Source organism: Piliocolobus tephrosceles, chromosome 3 (assembly GCF_002776525.5).
Source record: "Piliocolobus tephrosceles isolate RC106 chromosome 3, ASM277652v3, whole genome shotgun sequence".
Taxonomy (NCBI): Eukaryota; Metazoa; Chordata; class Mammalia; order Primates; family Cercopithecidae; genus Piliocolobus; species Piliocolobus tephrosceles.
This window is the reverse complement of record NC_045436.1, coordinates 7,337,005-7,364,664: the sequence shown is the minus strand read 5'-3', so window position 1 is coordinate 7,364,664 and position 27,660 is coordinate 7,337,005. Positions and strand designations below refer to the sequence as shown.

At 39.3% G+C, this 27,660-nt stretch overlaps 1 protein-coding gene across 2 annotated transcripts in view; it reads left to right on the top strand.

Moving 5' to 3' along the window:
- The window catches only part of TENM3 (teneurin transmembrane protein 3), a 470,182-nt gene that overhangs the window by 86,455 nt on the left and 356,067 nt on the right, over positions 1-27,660 (top strand). The window lies entirely within an intron of this gene.

Below are 27,660 nucleotides of genomic sequence, written 5' to 3'. Positions count from 1 at the left end.
TTTTTTTTTTTTTTTTTTTTTTTTTTTTTGTATGTTTAGTAGAGACGGGGTTTCACCGTGTTAGCCAGGATGGTCTCGATCTCCTGACCTCGTGATCCGCCCGTCTTGGCCTCCCAAAGTGCTGGGATTACAGGTGTGAACCACTGCGCCCGGACTATAATAGGATTTTTTAAAGTAACAGTGAGGGTCTAGCTGAGGTTAGTTATACAGACTTCGTTTGAGTATCAGTCCAGGTGAGCTTAGCTTAGTTATTCTGAATAAGTTACAGGCGTGAGCCACCGTGCCCGGCCTCCATTTTCAGTACAGTATGCAGATGGAAAACAGTAATAGCAAATACATTTTGGACTTTGTTTCTCAGTGATCTTTCATATGTAACATTTTGATGTTTATTAGTTTCTCACTAATTAAATATAAACTTATAATACCATTGTAGCAAAAAGTTATCTAACCCTTTTACTATTGTGAATGATATAGCTTTGTATTACACACTTTTTCTTTATTTTTTGCTTGCATTCTTTTTTTATAGTTTGCTAACATCAATCTTTAGGATAATGATAGGAAAAAAATTCATAAAATGCAGTCTTCAGAATTTAAAAATAATCAATGGCAGGAAGGACTTAGTATCTAATAAACGGCTAAAAGTCACTTTGAGGGGTAAAACGTTGTCAGATTGGCATCCTCAAGAGTCAAGAAGCAAAGATGAAAACAGATATTAGGGCAACAAAATATACATTTTATTCCTAAATGATAGTCACATTGTTATAGTATTTAAGTGAAGAGTGAAAATCCACCTCTAGAACAAAAGCTGGCGATAAAGCCAGGAAGAGCCCATCATTTTGATTTTTCTTTGTTTTTAACATGGCTGTTTGAAAATGTAGGTGATTGATAATGTGTTTCATGATTTACCTAAATGTTTGATATCTGTACATCTTTCCAAAATGAAGATTTACATTTCAAAAATTGAATTTATGTCTGAAGATTTATGTGTACATGGTTTTTTAATATCCCTAATTCTGAAAAAAATTCTATAATTTGGCCCTAAATTATACTAAGAATGAATCATGGTATCATTACTTCCAAAACATTTATCTGTGCAGGTGCTAACATAAAAATGAAAGCATACTTTAAGATTTGCCTTGGGAACAGATGTTTTTGAAAATACTGGTGAAAAAAAAGCAGGCCAAAAAAGTAGGGAAACATTTCAATTCGAATATATTGTAGGTTGAGATTGTTGTAGACAGTGGAGTTGCTAGAGAGAGCTAAGCAGTTTCTTTGAGGTGCAGTTTCACTTTTATTTTCAAAAAGCAAGTCAGTATAACAAGTCAAGGAAGATAGAAAACAGCTGCAAAGAACGGATTCTCCAGTAAGTATCGTTTATTTAACCACAGAATTCGTAATGTCCTTTGCTGATTTAGAAAAAGAGCCACTGGAATTTGCCAGGGGGTCGCAGACACAGAAGTGATCAAACCTGAATGATTGTTGGGGGGTGGGGTAGTGGTAAGAAGTTTACAACCTGTTTCCAGCACTGGGGGCCCTCAGGGGCAACTGGAAGTGAGAGAGAATGGAAATTAGACATAGGTTTTTGTTTTGTTTTGTTTTGTTTTGTTTTGTTTTGTTTTTTGAGACAGGCCGCTGTCTGTGTGATGGTGGCACCATCATAGCTCACGGCAGCCTCGACCTCCCCATGCTCACGTGATCCTCCCACCTCAACCTCCCACGTAGCTGGGGCTATAGGCACACACCACCACACCAAGCTAATTTTTTGTGTGTTTTGTAGAGACAGTGTTTCGCCATGTTGTCCAGGCTGGTCTTGAACCCCTGGGCTCAAGCAGTCTGCCTGCCTCAGCCTCCGAAGTGCTGGGATTATAGCGGTGTACCACCGTGCCAGCCCAGGTCATAGGTCTTAAGAGTGGGATATGACCTGTTTGGGCCAAGGATAGTGCCGTACCTCTCAACGGACCTCAGATCTGCGGCACGTTCTGTCCTTAGGGTTATGCATGGATATGACAGGAACGTTATAAACAAAAGACGATAAAAATGGTTTTGGAAAATTAGTTTTCAAAGCTGACAATTCTAAGTTACAAAGACATTCTATATATGAAATTATTTAAGATCTTTACTGTTAATAGTAATCATTGTAGCAAGTAAATACTTCCTGAACACATGATGTGGACTCTGTACTAAATGTGTTACCCATGATTTTATTGAACTTTTATATAAACTCTGTAAAAGAAATAGTGTTGTTTCTGACACTTCTCAAAAGAAGACATTTATGCAGCCAACAGACACATGAAAAAATGCTCATCATCACTGGCCATCAGAGAAATGCAAATCAAAACCACAATGAGATACCATCTCACACCAGTTAGAATGGCAATCATTAAAAAGTCAGGAAACAACAGGTGCTGGAGAGGATGTGGAGAATTAGGAACACTTTTACACTGTTGGTGGGACTGTAAACTAGTTCAACCATTGTGGAAGACAGTGTGGCAATTCCTCAAGGATCTAGAACTAGAAATACCATTTGATCCAGCCATCCCATTACTGGGGATATACCCAAAGGATTATAAATCATGCTGCTGTAAAGACACATGTACACGTATGTTTATTGCAGCACTATTCACAATAGCAAAGACTTGGAACCAACCCAAATGTCCATCAATGATAGACTGGATTAAGAAAATGTGGCACATATACACCATGGAATACTATGCAGCTGTAAAAAAGGATGAGTTCATGTCCTTTGTAGGGACATGGATGAAGCTAGAAACCATCATTCTGAGCAAACTATCACAAGGACAGAAAACTAAACACCACATGTTCTCACTCACAGGTGGGAACTGAACAATGAGAACACTTGAACACAGGGTGTAGAACATCACACACCAGGGCCTGTCGTGGGGTGGGGGGAGGTGGGAGGGATAGCATTAGGAGATATACCTAATGTAAATGACGAGTTAACAGGTGCAGCACACCAACATGGCACATGTATACATATGTAACAAACCTGCATGTTGTGCACATGTACCCTAGAACATAAAGTATAATAATAATAATAATAATAATAAAAGAAATTCTGTTATTTCCCTATTTTTCAGGTGAGAACATTGAGGTTAACAAATATGTTCAGTTCTATCTAGTAAGCTAGAGAAATAGAATTTGAGTAAGTCTGCCTGAATGCTATAATCCTGCCCTATCTGCCAAGCAGCCTCCTGTTTTGCAGAAATTTCTAATTCTCATAGATGTACATTTGGTGTTTGGAGAGGTAGATATTCCAGTTATAAGACAGATGAAAATTTGACTTAATTTAACACATTTGTGGCCATGAAATGAATTAATACTGGACTGCGGTTGATGCAGTTTCAGCTACTGTCACTGTGATTACTATATGATCGACTCCAGTCATCCCTAGACAATGATCCATTCATAACTTTCTCTCTCAGACACCACACACACACACATGAACTACTCTGGTGAAGGTTTATTTTTGCCACATATGCCCATAATTTGAGAGGCATGGCCTCCAGGACTGTTCTCTGAAATGACCAGTGTTGTCAGGAAGTTTCTAGAGCCTTTATCAAATTAAAAATAGAATATTGCTATAATTTTTCCACTGTAATACTTACTCAGATAAATCAGTTGAAAGAGATTATTAAGCTCAGGGCCGCTAAGGGAAAACTTTAGTTCAACTCTGACTGCTGTCGGGGCAGAATCCTGTGGATATGATTGTACACGCTTAGCATTGACATGAGGATTGATGAACGGATATACGCCAAACTATAGGTATGTCAAGGTAGGGGCTGTTATAAAAACACGCTGGGTTAGTCATAATGGCAAACCAATAAATCAACAGTTGGAAAATCTGTTTTTTGTGTGACCCAGTTAGAAGACATATCTCCATGTGGAAAGATGAGGAGTTTTCTTATGTCCTTATCATGAATTACCCCATTTTGGAAGCCACAGGCTTATTCTATACATCCTGATAGCTAAGAATTGATAGAAGTGCAAAGAAAACAAAGTTGAGTGCCAAAGAAGTCAATCCAGTTATTCCAGAGATTGAGATGGTTTCATCACTCAACAGCTTGCAAGGTAGCCTTCAGAAAGTAATTTCTGAAATGTGTGCAATGTCATCAGAGAAGTGACATTTTTAAAATGAAAGTTTCCCTGATAGACTAGTCAAAATCCACATTTCTCTGAGCCGTTGTATCTGCCTTCATTGTCCTCACCCCCCTCATCTTCATCTTCACCCTCACCATCACCCTTTATTATCTCACCTTCTTCTCACTGCCATCCACACTGAGGAAAAGTAGATAGGACATTATCTCCAAAGGAAGTGAGGGTTTCAGAGGGTAAGGATCATCCAACATCACTCAAGAGAGCTAATGGCCAAGCGAGCAATAAACACAGCCCTGACACTATATACTCTTATCTCTAGATCAACGTTTCTCCCCTTATTTCATGCTTTATGTATGACTTTGAAAGATGAAATAAATGAGTTGTATAGTCTTAATTCCCCTTTGTTGCTCAGAAATACCCTCTGAGCATTTCCCAAAGAATCCAGAAGAAAAGACTTCTGTTAGTAAATGTTTAGCCTCTGGTCATAACTATCTTCCTGTTTTGTGCAATAAGAGCAAGCAAGAAAGCAAAATGTGACGGGGAGAATCAAAGAAAACTCAGATTTCTGCTCTCACATTTATATGGATCAGATATATTTTTATGTGTATTAAGGTTCTTTTAACATAAAAGAAAATAAAATGAAAAAAAGCTGTGAAAAAAAAAAGAAAAACAATCCAAACGCTGTCTAATCAATAAGGAATATTCAATTCTTGATTTGCAACTTAGTCCATACCAACTAGCCAAAGTCCCCCCAACCATGACCTCAGGGGCCGAAATGACCCTTTAGATCTCCCAGGTTCTTGCTGGAGCTCATCATTCTGGATGACCATTGGCTGAAGGTCAAGTCCCAGGGCCAGCTTTGCAACTTGGCTTTTACATTGGGCAGTGTTTGTGCAAAATGAATCCCACTGTGCTTAGAAAAAAATTGTTTTGAGATAAATTCTGAAATATTTCTGGTAAAATATCTCTCATCTCCAAGCTCAGTCTTCCTTTTCTTCTGTATTAAAACTATTCGTAATGTAAATGTGTTCCTGTGTCTTGAAAAATCTCTGAAGTCATGCAAATTTGTATCATCCGATAAAGATGCTTATTTATCAACGGATAGCTACACATTTCTTTCACTCTTTTTAAAAGAGTGTAGACTGTAGTGTCAGAAGTTCTTAAGCCAAGCAAGCAGTGGGCTGTAGTGCTTTGAAAATGGCATCATGAAATGAAGTTGCATCTTTAGAAAGCAAACACATTAGCTCAGTGGTGACATGAAAGGCATAGCTGCGTGGTTTTGACCTGTTGTCACATTGACATCATTGACATTGCTTCTTCTGTTGTTGGCTTTGAGTAACCTCATAACCAAGTCCCTGCTGCCTTAAAAATTAATTATGATAAGAATTTCTTTTCAGTTCAGACTGTTCAAGAATGCCTCACGTGCAGGCTGCAAATTATGAAGTGTAAATTAGGGCATCACTGAGCAGGGAAGCTCCCAAGAAACCAATTTAAGAATTCTCTCCGGATTTCCTGGGGACCTGGAAATAGTCCCTCCTGGAGGAAGAACTTGAAATTAGAATCGACTTGTCATTCAATTTCACTGCATATGGGGATCAACCTTTGGGAAAGAATGTACTAAATATATCTGGACAAAAATTTCAAAAACTTTTTTTTACTACTTATTGTACAATTTTCACAGCTTTACTTAAGAATAATCACTAACTGTTTTCCAGACACCCTTGTAAGCATGCCACATGTATGTTAACTCACTTTTCACAATTTTATGAAAGGGGTTTTATTATTGTTGCCCCCTTTTTCCAGACGAGGCAACTGAGGCATGGAAAGTCGAAGTTGTGGAGGTCCCGGAGCTCGTAGGTAGCAGAGTTGGTCTCCATACAGAGGCCTTGTTCCTAATCTTGAAATGACACTGCCTCAACAATTGGACTCTGTTTCTGAACTCTCATTTCTTCCATTTACAAAACAGATGGTAGATAGATGGTTTTAAAGCTGTGGTCAATAAAATTAATTTGTTTTCTACCTTCCAAAATTTGTCAGCATCTCTTATCTGCTGTCATGACCATTCCTGTTCAGTTTTGTTCGTGTGTGTGTGTGTGTGTATGAATTTTTAAAAATTTCTTTACTATCATTTTCTTTTCAGAGGTCTGCTCAGGTTGTGTCAAGTATTTAGAAATAGGACCTTAGGAAGAAGAGGTGCTGGAGAAGAAAAGAAAATATTGGCCACTCCTTCACATCTTTAAAACTCTTTTTTCCAGATCACCTTATATTTGTACAAGTTAAAGTTGAATCCCAAATCCCTCTGAATATGTATAATCCATAGCATAAAAGTTTTCACAGCTGTGGTCAATATGGTTGCATTATTCTTTGTGGCTCTTTGGTGATGTCCTGTATTAAGGATGTAGTGTTCTGGAAAATTGTGCTCACTCCTGAGACTTTAAAAATGGAGTCAACAAAGCCCAACGGAGTGAGAAACTAAAAGTTGGAAACGAGCACTAGATGAGAGAACAATGCCAGTGTAAAATACTCTTTAAAAAAAAATATGCAAAACTTCATATGTTAATACCCCAAACTCCAAGATGGCCAACTTATTTTTGAAACAAGAAGCACCTGTTTATTATCAACCATAACAATAATATGTTTAATTTTGAGAGAATCTTTTTGGCAGTTGTTAATAAGCCATATTGTAAGATTTAAAATAGTTTTAATATATTCTAATGGACTTCTTATAAGGCATGAGAAAATATATTTAGATGTTTTCTTTGCTTTCATGTAAGTTCAGCATTAAACATATGCCTTACATTAACTTTAGTCATTATTTCACCAGATTGTACTTAATGAAAAAAAAAGAAATTTAACAGTTTTATCATTTTATCTTACCGTGTTCTATAACTCAAGGGAAAAACTAAGACAGGAATAACAATGACCTACAAGTATGGTATATTTTTGAAAAAGCAGTTTTCACTTGTAATGAGTATAAAATCAAACAGATGGGAAGAAAAGAATCCCTGTATGTAGAAACTCAAGAATGGTCATTCAATTCTACTTCACCTAGTTGACTGGACTAATTTTTTCTGTATTTTCTTTGGTTACAATATCTACAATTAAATTTAAAAAGCTAACTAAAATTTAAAACACATACATATTAGAAGTGGCAATTCAACTAGGAACTCTTTTTGAAAACATGAAAAAGCAAAAATATAAATGCAATGTTTGTTATAAATTCGAGCATTAAAATACCTTAATAAATCTTTAATGGCAAATTGCATTTGCATCTTTCCCAGATTTGAATCTTTTGCTTAAAATCACACCTTCTAGCATTTACCCTTAGAAAGCCAATATTGAAGGAAATTATCTTCACTGTTGATTTTGATTTTTTATACTTTTTTTCATTTTTGACTATTAGGATCATCTCTAGGTTGGGCCTAATTTTTTTTAAAACTGTGCATGACCAAAAATACTTAATATCAGAATGTTTCAAACACATGTTTAATATGAGGACTTTGCATCAACCTGGCCACCATTAAAAGAAATAATGCATGGACAAAAGCATACAATCTGCCTAAAACAAACTAAATTGGCCTCTTTTTAAGTTAATTCCGCAGAAAAGTAAGTGTGTTTGCTGGGGGCAAGATAGGGTAGCCCCATCCTTCTCCCTCTTAGTTAGCCACAGATTATTTTATGATTGTTTTAAAGCAATTGAGGTTAAAAGGAATTAAAAGGGAGAAAGAGTAGTAATGTAGAGAAAAATGCTGTTTTTCTGAACTAATTAAATTTTTTGCTGACGTTATGATATCTTAAAATTATATTTAACCTCACTAGATAAGCCCCAAGTGAGTATAGAACTGGTATGTAAAAACTGACAGTTCTCTTTGATGACATGGTATAATGTAGAATAAGAAAGATTTTTTGAGATGTCTCCTCAAAATTGAGTACTTGTACATCGACCCTTATTTTCAGGTTATATGAGAATGTTTATTTTTGCATTTTGTGGCTGGTATTAATGAGGAAAATAGTCCAAGGAAAGAATTATATGATTCATTAACTCTTTACTTTTTACTCCATCCTAGCTGTTGTGCTGTTTTAAAATGGCTTCAGAAGATAAGTAACATTTTTAAATAATTTGGGTGATTATGTTGGACTCCATTATAGTCTCTGGAGCAATATGTTCCTTATTTTTATTTCTCCAAAAAAGTCAAACAACCCAAATTGTTCTGGTTGCTTAAGACAACGACTGGAAGCATTTGTATTTCCTATATATCCTAAATGCTGATCTTGTCTAACTCATATTAACCTCCTCTGTAAGGATCACAAATCTTCAGATAATCTCCTGTATCTTAGTAATTTATTTTCTGTCAAACATATAAAACAAATCATGGTAAAACATTCCATTAAAAAGGGAAGGGCTTGGAGGAAATGTTTCCATTGTAGTATGTGCTGCCTTTTCTGGAGTTCCTGATGAAATACAGATGTTTCAAAAGTACCCACAAGGATGGTTAGTCATGATCAGATTGATCCCTGGTTCCTCTCTGAAACATTGTCCTTCCATTCTTTCTATCAAAATATATTGCCCTCTTTCGCTGAATGAATTCAAGTGCATTTTCAACCAAAAGTTCGATTAAAAACACTCAAAGTGGGCCGGGCACGATGGCTCACGCCTGTAATCCCAGCACTTTGGGAGGCAGAGATGGGCAGATCACGAGGTCAGGAGATTGACACCAGCCTGACCAATATAGTGAAACCCCGTCTCTACTAAAAACACAAAAATTAGCCGGGCGTGGTAGTGCACACCTGTAATCTCAGCTACTCAGGAGGCTGAGGCAGGAGAATCGCTTGAACCTGGGAGGTGGAGGTTGCAATGAGCTAATACAGTGCCATTGCACTCCAGCCTGAGCAACAGAGCAAGAATCCATCTCAAAAAAAAAAAACACTCAAAGTGGAAATTGAGGGTATTAGAATTTTTATAGTGGTTTATAATGCATTTCTTTCCACAACGTCTAAACATAATTTGGTTTGGGAGTAAATGTCTCTTTTGACTTTAAGCAGGGCCAATATTTACGTGTGAACCATAAGTTCAGCTCTTGTGAATACTGTGCAATATTCTACAGTGACAAAGAAATCAGTTTACTTGAGAAAGTAATTGGTTGGGTGGGTAGCTCGGTCCAAAGGCCCATATTGGAGAACCACTGAGAATGTAGTATTCTATCTAGTTTTGAATCTTTGACTTTGAAAAACTAATGAAGAAAGTGTATGCTATACTAAAAAAAATTATAAAATCAAAGAAACAACCTAAAGACAGTGAAGATGGCTTCTAAAGACAATGACTGAGGACTGCCATTCCATCCTTGATACTTATGCAGCTCTTTTTGCACAAATAGAAAGAAAAACATGAGTGAAGGACTTTTTTAATCATCTTGATTTCCTTTTCAAATGACCCCAGATAATGAGCACCATACTTTTATTAGAAGTTAAAATCAAATTGTGATTGATCTGGTCATTCATATAAAATAGTTGCATGTATTTCGGAATATTTAGAATATTTCACGATATCTATTTCAATGTCTTTATATTTTCAGGGTCCAGATAATTTTCTTTAACTAATACTGTATACAAACCTCTTATTATTCCATTATCCAGCCTGATAAGGATTTTTAAGCTTGACGTGATTCTGAACCTAGAGTTAATACTTTGACAAGTATAATTTAAATCATAACTAATTGTTGAATTTATAGAATAAATTCCCAGTCTTTCCAGATAGAAAGTATAATACCCCATGTTCATTATCTGTTGAAAAATATTGAATTTCTAAACATGTTTCCAAAATATTTGCCTTTCAGTTTTGCATATTTGTATTTCTAATTTTCTTCCATGCTGAGGCATCTGTTCATGATTTCTAGCTTATTTTCAAAATCTTTTTGTGTTAATGTTTTGGATTTGGTATTCAGATTCTTTATGTGCTGAGGGACTTCTGGAGACCTACTCACAATAATGACTTTTTGGATTCATAAATTTAACTCCAGTATAAACATTATTACTTTTTTTTCACTTGGGAAAATATTCAACTTTTTACTTTTACTCATTAAACAAAATCTGTGTTGTTACTTTTGTTTGTTTTGTCTTTACACTTTGGACCTTAGGAGATATTAATGGTTGAGATCACATTTGCTGTCTCTCTGAAAATTTATTTTTAAAATACAGTTCAAATTCCAGAATACAGAGGGAAAATTTTACACAACCAAAAGGGAGCTTTTGTTTGTTTTAGGGAGAGATAGTCATATTTTGAGAGAAACTTATCCTTTGGAAGAGCAAGGAAGCTGGATTCCCCAGGATGGAACTACTTGGTTCTCTTTTCTGCAACAGAATTGTTGCGTTAAGGTAAAAGTCAGGCTGCGGTTATATGCATTTTCTGTTAACTTACTTAAAAATACTTTCCTTCCATATACATTCTTTGTAAACTGCAAGTCGAAGAGATGATATATGTGCCCATCTTTATCTATGGCTATAGAAAATGACATAGATAAATACCACTTTGTGCTAAAAATAAGCCTATAGTAATACAGAGGTCAGTCTTGTGTCATGCGGTACACAAAACAGACTGGATTTTGAGTCATGACATCTACACAAAATGCAGTACTGCTGAATTTTTATATTAAGAGGTTTTGGCTGAAGGAATTCAGACATATACACAGTATGGCCCCAGAAATCTTGCCAAGAAAAGTTGAGTTTAAAATGTAGGGGAACTGATCCAAGAATAGGCCTTAAACATGTTGCATTCATTACTCGCAGCTGTGTACATGAGAAGTGACTTTTTATCCCACCTACCAAAACCCTATCCAGCGCTGTCACTTTTTTTTTTTTTTGCCAACTTGCTGACCTTTCTGTTCCCACAAAAGGAAAATGTGATTGACAGATGATTATTCAAAACATTTCTGCAACAAAAAAATGCATGCTAATGTATTTGCTATAAATACAACCCATTTTTAAAGAGACATTTCTTATAAGCTCAGTTTTGTGAGTAAATAGTAATTAATTTCAAAGGTGTGGAGGAAACCAACTTGGATTCAGAGAGCTAATGGATATTGCATTAGGTGCTTTTGAAAAGTAAAGATTTAGAGGAACTCCAGTTGCTTAAGTGATAAGGAATTATTATAAAAGTACTTGGCAAAGAAAGAAAAAGCCAGAAATCCATTTCAATAGACTTGGAAGAAATGAATGACAATCAAGACATGCCAACAATGTTCACTCAAGGAACTGAGAGAGCATAAAGAGATGCCATAGGTACCTTGTTGTAGCCCCCCTGTCTAGTTCCCATGTGCTTTGCTTCTCCTGCTTACGCCACCACTGCTGACTGATGTTCCCATTTTATCTCCGCATTCACCTTCCCAGAGATAGGATCTGATCGATTTGACAAGTCTCCATCTAGTATACAGCCAGATCATTTTATGGATGCCAATAGTTGGCATTCTTTGGATCAGCTATTGATTCCATCAATCAGTTGGCGTCCAAGTTACAGGAGTGATGCCATGAAGCCAAGCAGAAAATCCAAAACAGTGGCCTTTAGAAGGCCTTGTTTGACTTGTGCAGCCCCTGTATCTTAACCATAAATGCATGTATTAGAATAATAAAAAATATTTTATAAAATATAGGATGCATTTTTAAAAAACCTTATTTTGTTAAAATTTCCTAGCACGGTATTTTAATTTCTCCAAGAAGTAATATAAAAAAATTAGGAGTAATTTGTATGGTTGCTGTTTTTTCTATCTCTGATGGTAACTAATTCTTACTAAGGGTATTGTGTTGATACAATTGCTTCTCTGTTCCAGTAAGCATAATGGATTTATCCTATTTTATGTGTATACAAATATGTGTGACATACATATAGGGGGAAAGGCCCATTGTTTCCCAGTGTTAGGAAATTATCTTGGTTTGTCTATTGACCCAACAGATCCTAAGGTAGCTTCATTCCGAAGACCATTTCCGTTATTTTTGTTGGTGAGATGTTTGGTGATTTTAGAACTGTTGATAATCCACAAACAGGAGACTTACCTTTTTGTCTCCCACACTCAAAAAATGTGATTTGCCAATTCACATACAGCTAAATTGTGACAGAAATAATGACATTATTGAATTAGAGAAGAATTTAGGAACCCCAGAGGTAATATCATAGGACAGTTAAGCATTATTTGGTATCATTGGATATAAAAACTAACTTTAATTTTTATTTGTATCCATCAAAACTGCTTAATTTTTATAACTTTTAAGTCAGTGTTTATTTCTTCTACATTTGATTGTAAAATTTATTTGCCTACATGTATAAATTGCATAAGCAATTTCTTCTACATATGATGTAGATGTATATAATACAAATAGAAATACTTAAGTACTTATTATTACTTATTATTAAGTACTTATTATTACTTACATTACTCATATATTACTTATATTACTTATATCACACCTATATTTTAAATTCTTTAGATCCAATATTAGTTTTTCACTAATTTATTGCCTAAAATGACTAATTGAATTTGACATTTCCATTAATCAAGGAGTAAAACAGTTTTGCCATAACAATTTAAATCAAATTCAAATGATTAGTTTTGAAGTTTGGAAAATTTCTAAATCTTTATTACCATGGAGTCCAGTGGTCATCTAACAGCTACAGTTGTATTAACCATGGTAATTCAAAATTGCCACAAATTTGGTTCAGGTAACAACATGTATTTACTCAGTGCTTACACATAGTACCATAAGACATTGAACGATGAATACAACAGGAATACTGCCTTTGAGATCTTACTGTTTCAGCACTGTTATAGGATGTTTCATAAAGTATCTCATTTAATACAATTTAAAACAATCCGATGATATGCGTATCATATTACTCCTATTTTGCAGACATATATGAGGCTCAAAAAAGTTAAGTAATTTTCTGAAAATTACACATCCAGAAAGTGGAAGAGGCAGAATTTGAACTGAAGTCTGTCTGACTCTTGTGTCTGTGGTCTTTAGTCTTCACATTCCTCGATGCAATGCCATCACTGAGTTACACGATACAGCTGTGGTTGTGGTCAAAAGGGTACCATAAGGCAGCAGGTGGAAAAAACATTTGATTCGTTTGCATTTGCTGGTTCATCATCGTAGAGAAAAATGTTATTAGGCCACTTCCTCTGCCAAGAGGCAAGGTATGTTTGAGGAGCAGATTGTAGCTCACTTAAAAAGAATGACTGTAGGCGGGCGCAGTGGCTCAGGCCTGTAATCCCAACACTTTAGGAGGCCGAGGCGGGAAGATCACGAGGTCAGGCGATCAAGACCATCCTGGCTAACACGGTGAAATGCTGTCTCTAGTAAAAAATACACAAAATTAGCAGGGCGTGGTGGCACTCACCTGTTGTCCCAGTTACTCGGGAGGCTGAGGCAGGAGAATCGCTTGAACCCAGGAGGGGGATGTTGCAGTGAGCCAAGATTGCACCACTGCACTCCAGCCTGGGCAACAGAGCAAGACTCCGTCTCTTTTTTCTTTTTCTTTTCTTTTTTTATTTTGAGATGGAGTCTCGCTCGTAGCCCAGGCTGGAGTGCGGTGGCGCGATCTCGGCTCACTGCAAGCTCCGCCTCCCGGGTTCCCGCCATTCTCCTGCCTCAGCCTCCGGAGTAGCTGAGAGTACAGGCACCCGCCACCATGCCCAGCTGATTTTTTGTATTGTTAGTCGCCACGGGGTTTCACTGTGTTAGCCAGGACGGTCTCGATCTCCTGACCTCGTGATCCACCCACCTCGGCCTCCCAAAGTGCTGGGATTACAGGCGTGAGCCACCGCGCCCGGCCAAGACTCCGTCTCAAAAGAAAAAAAAAAGAAAGATTGTAGAGTGGGTTGAAGAAAGGCAGTAGATTAAGCTTAAAAAGAAAGTCCAGTGCCTGAATGCACACTGCTCATGTGAGTCCTCCTAAAAAGATTAGGTTTGGCTTTGTAGATCACAAAGTAGAGATCTGAGCGGGTTCATGTTTATGAAAGATAACTTCGGGCTGGGCTCGGTGGCTCACGCCTGTAATCCCAGCACTGCAGGAGCCCAGGCGGGTGGATCACCTGAGGTCAGGAGTTTGAGACCAGCCTGGGCAACATGGTGAAACCCTGTCTGTAGTAAAAATACAAAAATTAACTGGGCATGTTGGTGGGCACCTGTAATCCCAGCTACTCAGGAGGCTAAGACAGGATAATCACCTGAACCCAGGAGGTGGAGGTTGCAGTGAGCCGAGATTGTGCCATTGCACTCCAGCCTGGGTGACAGAGCAAGACTCCATCTCAAAATTAAATAAATAAATAAATAGATGACTTTGGTAGCATGGAAAGGGGGTAGTGATGAGGTGAGAAAAGGGGAGACAACAAATTAAGATGCTATTACAAAGAACCAAAGAAACACGTATAAGGTGATAAAGGTCTAGGTCCGTATAGTGCTTTCATGAATAGAAAAGGAGGGGTGAGGCTGGGCGCAGTGGCTCATGCCTGTAATCCCAACACTTTGGGAGGCCGAGGCAGGCGGATCATGAGGTCAAGAGTTCGAGACCATCCTGGCCAACATGGTGAAACCCCGTCTGTACTAAAAATACAAAAATTAGCTGGGCGTGGTGGCATGTGCCTGTAGTCCCAGCTACTCAGGAGGCTGAGGCAGAAGAATAGCTTGAACCCGGGAGGCGGAGGTTGCAGTGAGCCGAGATCTCGCCACTACTCTCCAATTGGCAATAGAGTGAGACTCTCTCTCAAAAAAAAAAAAAAAAAAAAAAAAAACCAGGCTCAGTGGCTCACGCCTGTAATCCCAGCACTTTGGGAGACTGAGGTGGACAGATCACGAGGTCAGCAGATCGAGACCATCCTGGCTAACACAGTGAAACCCCGTCTCTACTAAAAATATAAAAAATTAGCCAGGCGTGGTGGCGGCGCCTGCAGTCCCAGCTACTCAGAAGGCTGAGGCGGGAGAATGATGTGAACCCGGGAGGCGGAGCTTGCAGTGAGCTGAGATCGCGCCACTGCACGCCAGCCTGGGCGACAGGGCAAGATTCTGTCTTAAAAAAAAAAAAAAGAAAAGGAGGGGTGAGATTCAAGACCTAACTACAGAACAACAGAAGCATCAAGATTTGATAATGGATTTTATGTAGGAGTTGAAGGAAAGACAATCGAAACTTCTAGCTTAGTTAACTAGATGGAGTGCTATGTGAACTGAGACACTAGGGACACGGGGAATGCCTTCTGGGGTCAGGGTGGCAGGTGACATTTGACTCTGGATGTGTCGCATTAGAATTACTTACGAGTAGCCACAGTAAGCACTGGACATGATATTGTAATACAATCAGAAGTGAAGAGCCAGGGCCAGGCATAGTGGCTTACACTTGTAATCCCAACACTTCGGGAGGCCAAGGCAGGCAGATTAGCTGAGGTCAGGAGTTTGAGACCAGCCTGGGCAATGTGGTGAAACCCCATCTCTACTAAAAATGCAAAAGGCAGTAGAATCGCTTGAACCTGGGAGGTGGAGCTTGCAGTGAGCTGAGATCACACTACTGCACTCTGGCCTGGGTGACAGAGCGAGACTCCATCTCAAAAAAAAAAAAAAAGAAAAGAAAAAAAGAAAAGAAAAGAAAAAAAGGAAGAGCCAGGGGAATACAGAGAGGAAGAGATTAATGTTGATTAATTGGTCCAGGAAGGCTTTGAGAAGAAATGACATGGAATGCCAAAGAATAGATAAAATTTCTACATGGATAAGTTGAGTAAAAAGGCATTTAAGGTAGGCTAGAATTCAAAGTGTGTTTTATATTCACTGTTTTGTTGGACATCAACCTAAATTTGCACCCATTTTGATATATTTTTGTTATAATTTTCTCTTACATGTAGAAGTCTTTACATTGGATTATAGTCAGGTTAAGTGCCTTTGTATATGTTAAATGTTTTGCATGACATACAACGTTATTCTACCAACATTAAACCAATCAGGTTTAATAATGTAAATTATTTTTAGGACAATATGTACAATGTAATAACTGCTGTGATAATTGTGTTTTCTTCATACAGTGAATATATGCAAAAGCCAAGTGATGACCAACCTTGAGGGGACAGGAAAGATTTCAGGACAGAAGAGGAGACATCTAAGTTAAGGCAGGAAGGACAAATAGGAGTTAGCCAAGGAAGGATGCTCTTCCAGACAGAGAGGAGAAATGTCCTGGCCAAAGTGGTGGAAATCACGGCTGAAGCCAAAACTGCAAGGAGAGGCGAGGTCATAAAGGATCTTATAGGCCCTACTAAGGAGCTTGGATGTTATCCTAATGGCACTGGGGGGGTCATTTACAGTTTTCAAATTTTTCCTCAGGGAAAGGATTTGGTTATGTGTCTGTGTGTTTTGTTTTTGTTGTTGTTGTTGTTTTTCGTTTTTTTTGTTTTGTTTTGTTTTAGTAGAGATGTTTTCACCATGTTGGCCAGGCTGGTCTTTAACTCCTGACCTCAGGTGATCTGCCTGCCTCGGCATCCCGAAGTGCTGGGATAACAGGTGTGAGCCACTGCGCCCGGCCAGGAAATGAATATGATCCTATTTTTAAACAGATGTTTCTGAATGCAGTGTGAAGAATGTGTTGGAGGAAAACACGAATAGAGGAAGGTATGATATTGCATTCAAGTGAAAGATAATGATTGCATTAGCAGAGGTAGTGACTGTGGTGATGGAAAATATTTCCAATTTAGCCAGAGGGCCTGTGGATAGATTTCACATGGTGAGTGGGGGAAGACAGTGCCAATAAGAGAAGATGATCGAGAATGGCATCTAGATATTTTTGTTGAGCATTTAAGTGGATAGAGAGGTTTCATTGATAGACAGAGGGAATGCAGGATGAGATATGAGTTTGTGGAAGAGGACTATTTCAGCTTTAAAATAGGTGCTTGTGGGACATCCTACAGAAGACATTAAACAATTGGATATGAGCCTGGCTGGACACTGAAGTCATGAAACAGCATAATTTGTGAGGTAAGGCTTGGAAGGTGGCAGTGATTATGAAAGTCAGAGACAAAGAAAGAGGGAGAGAGAAGAAAGGGAGGAAGGGCAGCTAAGCAAAGGAAGTGATGTGATGGTGATGTACAAAGGGCAAAAAAAGGGTAGGGGCATGTTTGAGAAAAATCATTTTGTCAAGTGCAAGATAAAACTCGAGTGGTCTCCTGAAATAATAGGCTGAGGAATGGGAGTTACTCTGAAGTCAGTAGCAATCAATGCAGATTTGAGCATGGGAGGAGCATTTGCAAATAAGTCATTAGGAAGATTTAACTAGAATATGGGTTGGTGTGTGAATACCAAGGCCATATAATAGATTATTCAGTTATCTAGGATAGTTATAAGGAAATTTTTGAAGAAGAGTCATTTCAGTAGCTGGGCGGTGTGAGGGCTCACACTTGTAATCCCAGCACTTTGGGAGACCAAAGTGGAGGATCACTAAAGGCCAGGAGTTTGAGATCAGCCTGTGCAACATAGTGGGACCCCATCTCCACAAAACATTTTAAAAGTTAGACAAGCATGGTGGCACTCTTGTAGTCCCTGCTGCTTGGGAGGCTGAGGCAGCAGGATCCCTTGAACTTAAGAGTTTGAGGTTGCAGTGAGCTAGGTTTGCACCATTGCAATCTAGCCTGGATGACAGACAAGAAGCTGTCTCCATTAAAAAAAAAAAAAAAAAAAAAAAAAAAGAGTAGTTTCAGAAGAAATAAAAAGAAAACATGGATGAGAGAGATCATTGTGAAAATAGAAGTGCTACAATTCTCATTGAACATGGTGAGGACTGGGAAAGGAGGTGACTGAGAATGGTGATAACCTTGAGAAAAAAAGGAAAACTCAGAAGTAGGACCTGTTTTGGGGAAGTATGTAGCTTGCTCTGCATGTAGAACTTTATAGTTGTACTTCATAGAATTAAAATTAAAGAACAGTATAACCAGCTGGGCACCATGGCTCACACCTATAATCCCAGTACTTTGGGAGGCCAGGACGGGTGGATCGCCTGAGGTCAGGAGTTCGAGACCAGCCTGGCCAACATGGCAAAAACCCGTCTCTACTAAAAATACAAAAATTAGCTGGGTGTGGTGGTGGACACCTGCAGTTCCAGCTTGGGAGGCTGAGGCAGGAGAACCGCTTGAACCCAGGAGGCAGAGGTTGCAGTGAGCCAAGATCGTGCCACTGTACTCCAACCTGGGGGACAGAGCGAGACTCCGTCTCAAAAAACAAAACAAAACAACAACAACTAAACAGTATATTGGTCTACTTTATTTTTTTTTAAGGTTGCTTTTTTCTGTTTTCCTTGAGCTTATCAAATTGCACCCCAGAGATTATTATCAGGGTATATTTTTCTTTTACTACACACTACAGGAGAAAAAAGACTTAGAAATCCATTCACAAGGAATCTCCAATTAGAGGACCAGTAATCTTTGCCATGGGTGATGATTGGTCATCTTGGCTAGGCTGGACCTCTGTGGAGAAGCTGAAAGACAGACACACAGCTCAGCCTAGGGTCTGAGCATATCACTTCAGCAGTGATCCACAGAACAATGAGGACAGGAAAGGCATGGAGTATTTCCACGGGAACTGCCAGGACACAAGTTGTTCTTTTGCTGACATCCTTGAAGTCTATAAAAATATAATTCTGGAAATATCCCAAGAAGAATCTGATGCAAAGTCAAACACTTCAAGAATGCTAGATGCCATTTCCATTTAAGTGGCTGTCTGTTCTGGGGGTGAGGAGAAGTATTTGTCATAGTCTTTGCTGGTGGTCTCTCCAGTTCCATGGTTTTATGGAAGTTATGGTTTTGTTCAGGAGAGTCAATTCTCCCTGCCAGACTGCTACAGAGAGCAATTTTCCTTCAATTGTGTTGCTTCAGACAGTCTACAAATATGCTGTCTATTACATGACTTCTTCTATCTTAAGTGTGTATACTGCAGGTGAATTTTTTTTTTCTTCGGTGACTTGACTTGTGAGTTGGTTGTTATTGTTTTCCTTTTTCAGCAAGTCTTTATGCCAAGAAAAAGTGTTTTGATTCCCAAGAAGCCAACAAGAAAAAAGATGGGGGATCCTAACCTATGGACCCGAGTGTTAAGATGCTTTTTAAGACAGGGGCAATTGGAAGCTGCTGGTAATACGGAGATTAGACATTCTGTCTCCAGCATGGGAACAGGGCTGGCATCGGCGAACAGGCAACTGCTTGCCTGCCTGCCTTCCTTGGGCCAGATAAAGGCCCAGAAGGAGCAGCTGCCAGCCGGGAGGAATGTGAGAAAATAGGAAATTGATTTGAAATAGAATAGGGAAAAAGGCACGAGAATTAATTTAAGAATTTTCAAAGATTCCCTTTTTAGGCATATGTAGTTCCTGCCTCTGCAGAGGAAGGTGATCTTTAGCTATTTTCTCATGAGATTAAAAAGGCATCGAACTCACAGTTAGTACATACATAAGGAAGACCTGAAGTTGGTTTATTTCTCCATAATTGGAAGAAAATTGAATATGGATTTGCGTTTTACCTTTGGAAAGTCTTGTTGATCCTTTAGGAAAAAAACGGGCATATTACAAATATTCTAACTCTAGGCAGAGGAAAAATAGTGCTTTTTTTTTTTTTTTTTTTTGCTAGATACAGTGATATTAATTAAATTTCACAACCAGAGGGGACTGGACAGCTTTCTGTTTGGGAAGGTCGTAGGGATTCTCATTTTCTACTGACAGCAGGTCCTTTGCTTTAACAGATGCCTCTAGGCACATTATAATGTCTCTCTCAACTTATCTGCTTAAGGGAGTATAGGGAGTCATGTTAACAATATTTAGGATCACTAATAAGTAAGGGAGATGTTTCCCTTATCCAAACAGACCAAGTTCCAAGTGTGTAACCCTATGAACAGGATATCCTGAGAGAACATCATGGAAGGGGTAGGATTCACAATGACTGCAGCTTTGTCTGTCTTCAGGGTCGTACTCACCAGCTGCCCTGTGAGAAGGCAGGGGATTGAGCAGTAAGCTCCAAGTTCCTTTTAGGTTCCAATATTTGGTAGTGCTATGTAATCTCTTCTGTTAGGAAACGTGATGCGCTCTAACGTGTATGACACATACAAAGAGCCTCCTATTTGTGGAATGTCTTATATCAAGTATTTGATAAGACATAGAATCATTGGAAAACAGAGATCTTGCAAAGTATGTACACCTTAGGTAGGAAAAATAAAAGCACATGATATGGCTGTGGTTAGATCCTTGCCACCACCAATTTAATAAACATATGATAATATAGCTCACCCACACCTTGTTACCCCTCTTGGCTTCTAAAAAAATGCACCAGTGCTATTCTTGGCCAGGCATGGTTGCTCATGCCTGTAATCCCAGCACTTTGGGAGGCCAAGGCGGGTGGATCACCTGAGGTCAGGAGTTCGAGACCAGCCTGGCCAACATGATGAAACCCCATCTCTACTAAAAATACAAAAATTAGCCAGATGTGGTGGTGGGCACCTGCAATCCCAGCTACTAGGGAGGCTGAGGCAGGAGAATCGCTTGAACCCAGGAGGCGGAGGTTACAGTGAGCCAAGACGGTGCCATTGCACTCCAGCCTGGGCAACAAGAACAAAACTCCGCCTCCAAAAAACAAAATGCACCAGTGCTAGTCTCATGAAGGAAAGAACTTCTCACCTCTTAAATGCATTGAAATGTGCCTACTATCTTAACACACGGAATGTTAACATATGGAGTAGAATAAAGACAAAAATAGCTGTTCTCCAAATCGTATATGCATTAAGAAGTTAACATTTGGAAATAGCTGAGTGAGCTTCTTTAATTCATTCTTCAAAATAAACAGACCAAAGCTTGATCTGTAATTTTATAATGGATAGATAGGCAACAAACTCAAGTGTGTGATAAACCAGGGTAGAAAGGGAAAAACCTTAAGAAAATGAATGAATTTTAAAATACAGCAACTGAGGCCAGCCATCATTGCTCACTCCTGTAATCCCAGTACTTTGGGAGGCAGAGGCAGGAGAATCCCTTGAGCTTAGGAGTTCGAGATCAGCCTGGGCAACATGGCAAAACCTTGTCTCTACAAAACATAAAAGAAATAGCTGGGCAGCTGGCTGGGCCTGGTGGCTCACGCCTGTAATCCTAACACTTTGGGAGCCCAAGTGGGCAGATCACTCAAGGTCAGGAGTTAGAGACCAGCCTGGCCAACATGGTGAAACCCCGTCTCTACTAAAAACACAAAAAAATTAGCCAGGCGTGGTGGCGGGAGCCCGTAACCCCAACTATTTGGGAGGCCAAGACAGGAGAATCGCTTGAACCCAGGAGGCAGAGGTTGCAGTGAGGTGAGATCGCACCACTGCTCTACAGCCTGGACGACAGAGTGGGACTGCATTAAAAAAAAAAAAAAAAAAAAAAAAAAAAAATCACTGGGCAGATGCCTGTAGTCCCAGCTACTCCAGAGGCTGAGAGGATTGCTTGAGCCCAGGAAGCAGAGGTTCCAGTAAGCCGAGATAGCGCCACAGCACTCCAGCCTGAGCAACAGAGCGAGATCTTGTCTGAAATAAATAAATAAATAAATAAATAAATAAATAAATAAATAACACAACGGAAAACTATTATCCTAAGACATTAAAGAAACTGGAGGAAACTCCTGGACGGCCATTTAAAAGGTTGCAAGTGATCTGAGAGATTTCTTTTTAGAGGGAAAAAAATGAGACTCGATAACTTAAGAGTTACCAAGGTTACACAGCTGGTCAGAAGAACAATATCCCGAACCCAGGTTTCCTGATGTCTAGAGAATTTATAGAGAAGTAGAGAAATTCTTGAAGGGTGAGCTGTGATGTTTCTTTGCTCCTTCAATGTACAAACTATTTAAGCTATTTCGTTTCTTTTAAATTATTTTATTTTGCAGTGAGTTTATTTTTACCATCAACTGCAGTGACCCTTATTTAAGTAATCTAAAGCATAAAGATACCTGCTTGTCTGAGTTTCAGCCATGCATTTTCCTGACGCTGGTTAAGAAACTACATATTTTTATTAAAGTTGGTAGAAATAAACGTCAAGCAATAGAATAAGCTTTTTTTTTTTTTTTTTTCTTTTGAGACGGCGTCTCGCTCTGTCACCCAGGCTGGAGTGCAGTGGCCGGATCTCAGCTCACCACAATTCTACCTCCCGGGTTTATGCCATTCTCCTGCCTCAGCCTCCCAAGTAGCTGGGACTACAGGTGCCCACCACCTCGCCCGGCAATTTTTTTTTTGTATTTTTTAGTACAGACGGGGTTTCACCATGTTAGCCAGGATGGTCTCGATCTCCTGACCTCGTCATCCGCCCGTCTCGGCCTCCCGAAGTGCTGGGATTACAGACTTGAGCCACCGCGCCCGGCCAGAATAAGCTTTTTTTATGGCATAGATGCCTAGAAATAATTTAAGGCCCTTCTCACTAATCATAAATTGCTGTTAATCACAGATTGACCTTTTTTTTTTTCCAGTTAGAAAATTCCTCATTTTAACCATCCTTATGAAACCCTGCCAGAAATTCCTTGAAGGTAAATTTAGCCAACAACCACTGTAGAATACAACCAAAAAAGATGGCGGTTATTCAACGTACACTTGTACCTAACTTTGAGAACATTTTTACTTATGCTGGCTGCTTATATCATCTGAACTGAAGCAATCTTAGACTCTGTAGTTAAGGTGACATAGTGATATATTGATCTAATGAGTAATATTATGAAATTAATTCTAAAATACTCTAACTTGTTCTGCCTTAATTTTTAAAATTCATTTGAATGATCACATTGTACAAAGCTTTTGTTGAAAATCTTACAAAGGCCTTTGGCCAAAAATAACATAGTTCTACATATTTTTACAGTGGTTTCTATTTCAGTCAAATGGCCACCAAGGATGATAGGCTCTGAAACTTCTGGATGGTCCAGTGTCAAAATCTACATGTGGACACTTGCCTTTGTGGTCAGGATCTTTAGTTGGCCATGGCCTCAGGAGTTATCTTTAACTTGCTCAGCATCAATTAATAGATGCCCTCATTTTGCCTTTCAGTGATTCCAGATCTTTTACAAGACTCATTTCCCTCTGTATAGATACAGCTATGAAGTTTGTTATCATTCTGAAGCTGAAAGCCCACAGGACTAGACAGTAACTAAGTTTTCCTTATCTGACAGCCTCTGATTCTACCAGTTTTTCACTCTCTCTTCTCTCTTCTTTTCAGAGAACTCTCTTCTTCTCCTGTATTTCTTACTGTGTATGTCTGCATGATTTCCCTTAAGCTGCTGAAGTTGCCGCTGGGAAGACCCTAAGCACATTGGCTTTTTACAAACCAGGACAGATCCTAGGTAGAAATTTGCCTAAAAGAAGTTGTATGTTTTTCCCTACAGGGTATTTTCAATAATGGAAATACAGTTTCCTATGTTAGTTTTAATCTAGGGATGTCCTGTGAGGATTAAACAAGGCATTTCATGTGAAAGAACCTAAGGTGTTTCAGGCACATAATAGGCATTCAATAAATGTGAAGGGAATTCAAATCTAGAAGCTTTGAAGAAAAAAACTGGCGTGTAAACTAGCTGTCTCCATTTCCCCACCATCCCCTTGGTTTTCAACACCCATTACCTCTGACATTCATCCCATTATTCCGCTAGAATTATTCTCCTTTAGATTGAAAATTGCTTCTTCCTGTCAAGACCTTTTCTTCAATCATTAGAAGTATTAATCTGTAATATGTATCTTTGTTAACCATCACCCACCCCTTTCCCTGTCCCAGTTCTTGAAATCTCTACTCGGGGCTTCTTCGTCGTTTTACACTGCAGGTTTTCTCCAACTTCCCAGATGCTGCCTTCTGTCTACCCAGCGGGTGAACTCCCTCTTTGTGGCCCCTCCATGTAAGCATCCACCAAGATTCCAGCTTGGCTGGTTGCTGTCTTCCTTTAGTCATTGCCTCTGAAATCTCATCAGCCCTCATAAGTACCACTGTTATGGAACCACGTTAGTAAATCTACATTACAGAACGCAACCCCCTCCTTCCATCTCCAAACTCCTGGTGGGCACCTTTTAATTTATTTAATTTAATTTATTTTATTTATTTAATTTTATGTATTTATTTATTTATTTAAGACGGAGTCTCACTCTGTCGCCCAGGCTGGAGTGCAGCGACGCCATCTCAGCTCACTGCAACCTCCGCCTCCCGGGTTTAAGCGATTCTTTGCCTCAGCCTCCTGAGTAACTGGGATTACAGGCACGCCCCACCATGCCCAGCTAATTTTTTGTATTTTTAGTAGAGACAGGGTGTCAGCATCTTGGCCAGGCTGGTCTTGAACTCGTGATCCACCCGCCTCGGCCTCCCAAAGTACTGGGATTACAAGCGCGAGCCACCGCCCCCGGCTCTGGTGGGCGCCTTTAAATACAGATAGCCAAAGCAATGCTTACTTCACTCCATTTCCTTTCTCTACGCCGTTTGTCTTATCATAGAGCTTTCTTCTCTTCCTGGGCCTACATGTCTGGATCTACAGCCTGATGACTCAGAGGTGATGGTTCTTAGCTACCTCCACCCCCAGTCCTACAGAGGAAGTTCAGAGAAGAGCCTTTAAGAGGATGAAAGAGATGAAAAACAGACCCAGGAGGAAATGGTAGTAATAATGAGTTTAGCATGACAATGTGGATTTTAAGGGAAGATTTGAGAATAATTAGCATTAAGTATATGAAAGATACTTATTGAGAAAATGGTGACCAGCTGCTCCTCACTTCTGCGGAAGACCATGCGGAAGGCATTGAGCATAAATTGTAGCTCTAGAGATTTTTTTTAACTTTTATTTCAGATTTGGGGATACATGTGAAGGTTTGTCACATAGGTAAACAAGTGTCATGGGGGTTTGTTGTACGTTTTATTCCATCACCCAGGTATTAAGCCCAGTTCCTGATAATTATCTTTTCTGCTTAAGTCAGAGACTCTTAAAATAGAATTGCCCTCAGTAAACAATGTAAAACATTGTCATGTATTACATGGAATGGGTATGGCACGGAAGGGCTTTTTTTTTTTAACCAAATAAATTCATCTGTGTATGGTGTAATTTAGATTGGATTATATCTGAGAGATATCTGGGAGGATATCACAAAATTAGATCATGTATTAAGTTTATGTTTGGTTTTATAATCCTGTAATTTTTATAAAGAAAAACTGTATTTATAGATTTTTCTAAAATAGTGACCTTGAACTCTCAGTGGTGCTAGGTACCATTAGGTCACAGCCTCTGCCCTCCTGAGGTTTATGTTAGGTTAGGAGCATGTGAGAGAGACACAGACAGACAGAAAGAGAAAAAAACACAATAATTACGGAATAGTGTGACATATACTTAGGAAAGAATCATTTTAATCAGCAAGCAATTTTTTAAATCTGGATTCTTCATTTCCATTGACCCATCTATTCATCCATCCATCCACTCATCCCCAAACCATCCTTTATTCTATTTTATTTATTTTTTTATTTTTTTGAGATGGAGTCTCACTCTGTTTTCCAGGCTGGAGTGCAGTGGTGCCATCTCTGCTCACCACAACCTCCACCTCCTGGGTTCAAGTGATTCTCCTGCCTCAGCCTCCCTAGTAGCTAGGACGACAGGCGCGTGCCACCACACCCGGCTAATTTTTGTATTTTTAGTAGAGACGGAGTTTCACTGTGTTGGCCAGGCTAGTCTTGAACTCCTGACCTCGTGATCTACCCACCTTGAACTCCTGACCTCCTGATCTGCCCACCTTCAAATCCTGACCTCATGATCTGCCCGCCTCGGCCTCCTAAAGTGCTTGGATTAAAAGCGTGAGCCACTCACCTGGCCCAAACCAGCATTTATTTAGTGTCTTTTTTGTGCAAGACACTATGCCAAATGTTAAGAAATCAGCAAAGAAATGGTCCCTATGCTCGTACGTTCATGGTCTGGAAGGAGCTACAGACAAGTAGACAGGGAGCAGAATATCGTACGATGAAAGTAGGGCAAGGATATTTACAGAGTTGAATGGGAATGCAGAAGAGGGGCCCGTAAACTATTCTTGGTGAATCAGGCAAGGCTAAATGGAAGAACTGACTTCTAAACCAAGTTATGAGCAAGCAGAAATTGGTCAGCTAAAATGCAGAGGTATCGAGCATATACCTCCTCTGTCCACAATGATGCATAAATATATGTGCCTACTCATGAATCATGTTCACAAAGTCAGAAAATCCTGAAAAACACATTCTGTATGACTGTATCATGAAAACACCTGAAATTAATACATTATTGATTATCTAGCTTTGTCAATAAAGATATATTAAATAAACTATTTGCAAAAATATCTTAATACATATGGATTCTTTTGAAATGGTTGATATTATAAATAGTAAAGGGTTGATATAAAAGTTTATGTGATTTCTATGTTCTGTCCATTGCATAAAGGATTTAATCTGTGCATGGCTATTGCCATTATAGACAACTACCCATCTGACAATACCACTGCACTAGTCACCAATGAATAATTCTTTGTTTCTAAACAACCAAAACAAAGTACTTATAGTAATACATTTAATTTCAAAGATTTTTGACATTCAACCAAAAATGTTTGTTTTTGTTTGTTTGTTTGTTTGTTTGTTTTAGAGACAGAGTCTTGCTCTGTCACCCAGGCTGGAGTGCAGTGGCACGATCATGGCTCACTGCAACCTCCACCTCTGAGGCTGAAGTCTTCCTCCTGCCTCAGCCTCCAGACTATCTGGGACTACAGATATATGCCAGCACACTCGACTACACACACATACACACACACACACACACACACACACACATATCTATATGGGTTCTTTTCTGTAGAGACGTAGTTTCGCCATGTTGCCCAGGCTGGTCTTGAACTCCTGGGCTCAAATGATCCATCATCTCAGCCTTCCAAAGTGTTAGATTACAGGCATGAGCCACCGTGCCTGGCTTGAGAACCAACATAAGTGTTTTGGGAATGGGTGAATGGAATGATGGTTGGAAACAAATGGTCCAGATTGAAGAATTTGCTCCATAATTAAAAACAATTCAACCATTTTTATTTATCACACTTCCTTTTCTTTATCTTGGACTGCCAAAGAATACATTCAAAATACTCCCCAAAATGTATTCCTATTATCAGACCCTAAAAGTTAGGTGAACCCCAATAAGTTGCCAAGCATAGACAAATACTGCCATCCCTGGGTGGGCCTACGAATTAGTCTGTCTGCAGCCCCTGAATCCAGTGTGCCAGGGATAAGCAGCACTCCCTCTACTTGGCCACTCCTGTCCTTCCCCAGTCATGGAGGTTACTGATAAAACTAGGCTTCCCTATACTTCTCTGTACTATAGATTTTCTTCTAACATTCTTGGACACCTGGTGACTTGACTTGAGCTGGGCCCTCAGCTGTTGTTGCTATGTACTTAGTTCCTGGCATCCATAGCCCCAGCTAACTCTTGCTGGCCATCTGGATTTCTCTTGAAGCTCTGCCCTCCCGCCCCTCTCCTGCTCTCACCACCAGGTAGGAATGATGTCCCTGCCTCACCCCCATCCCTC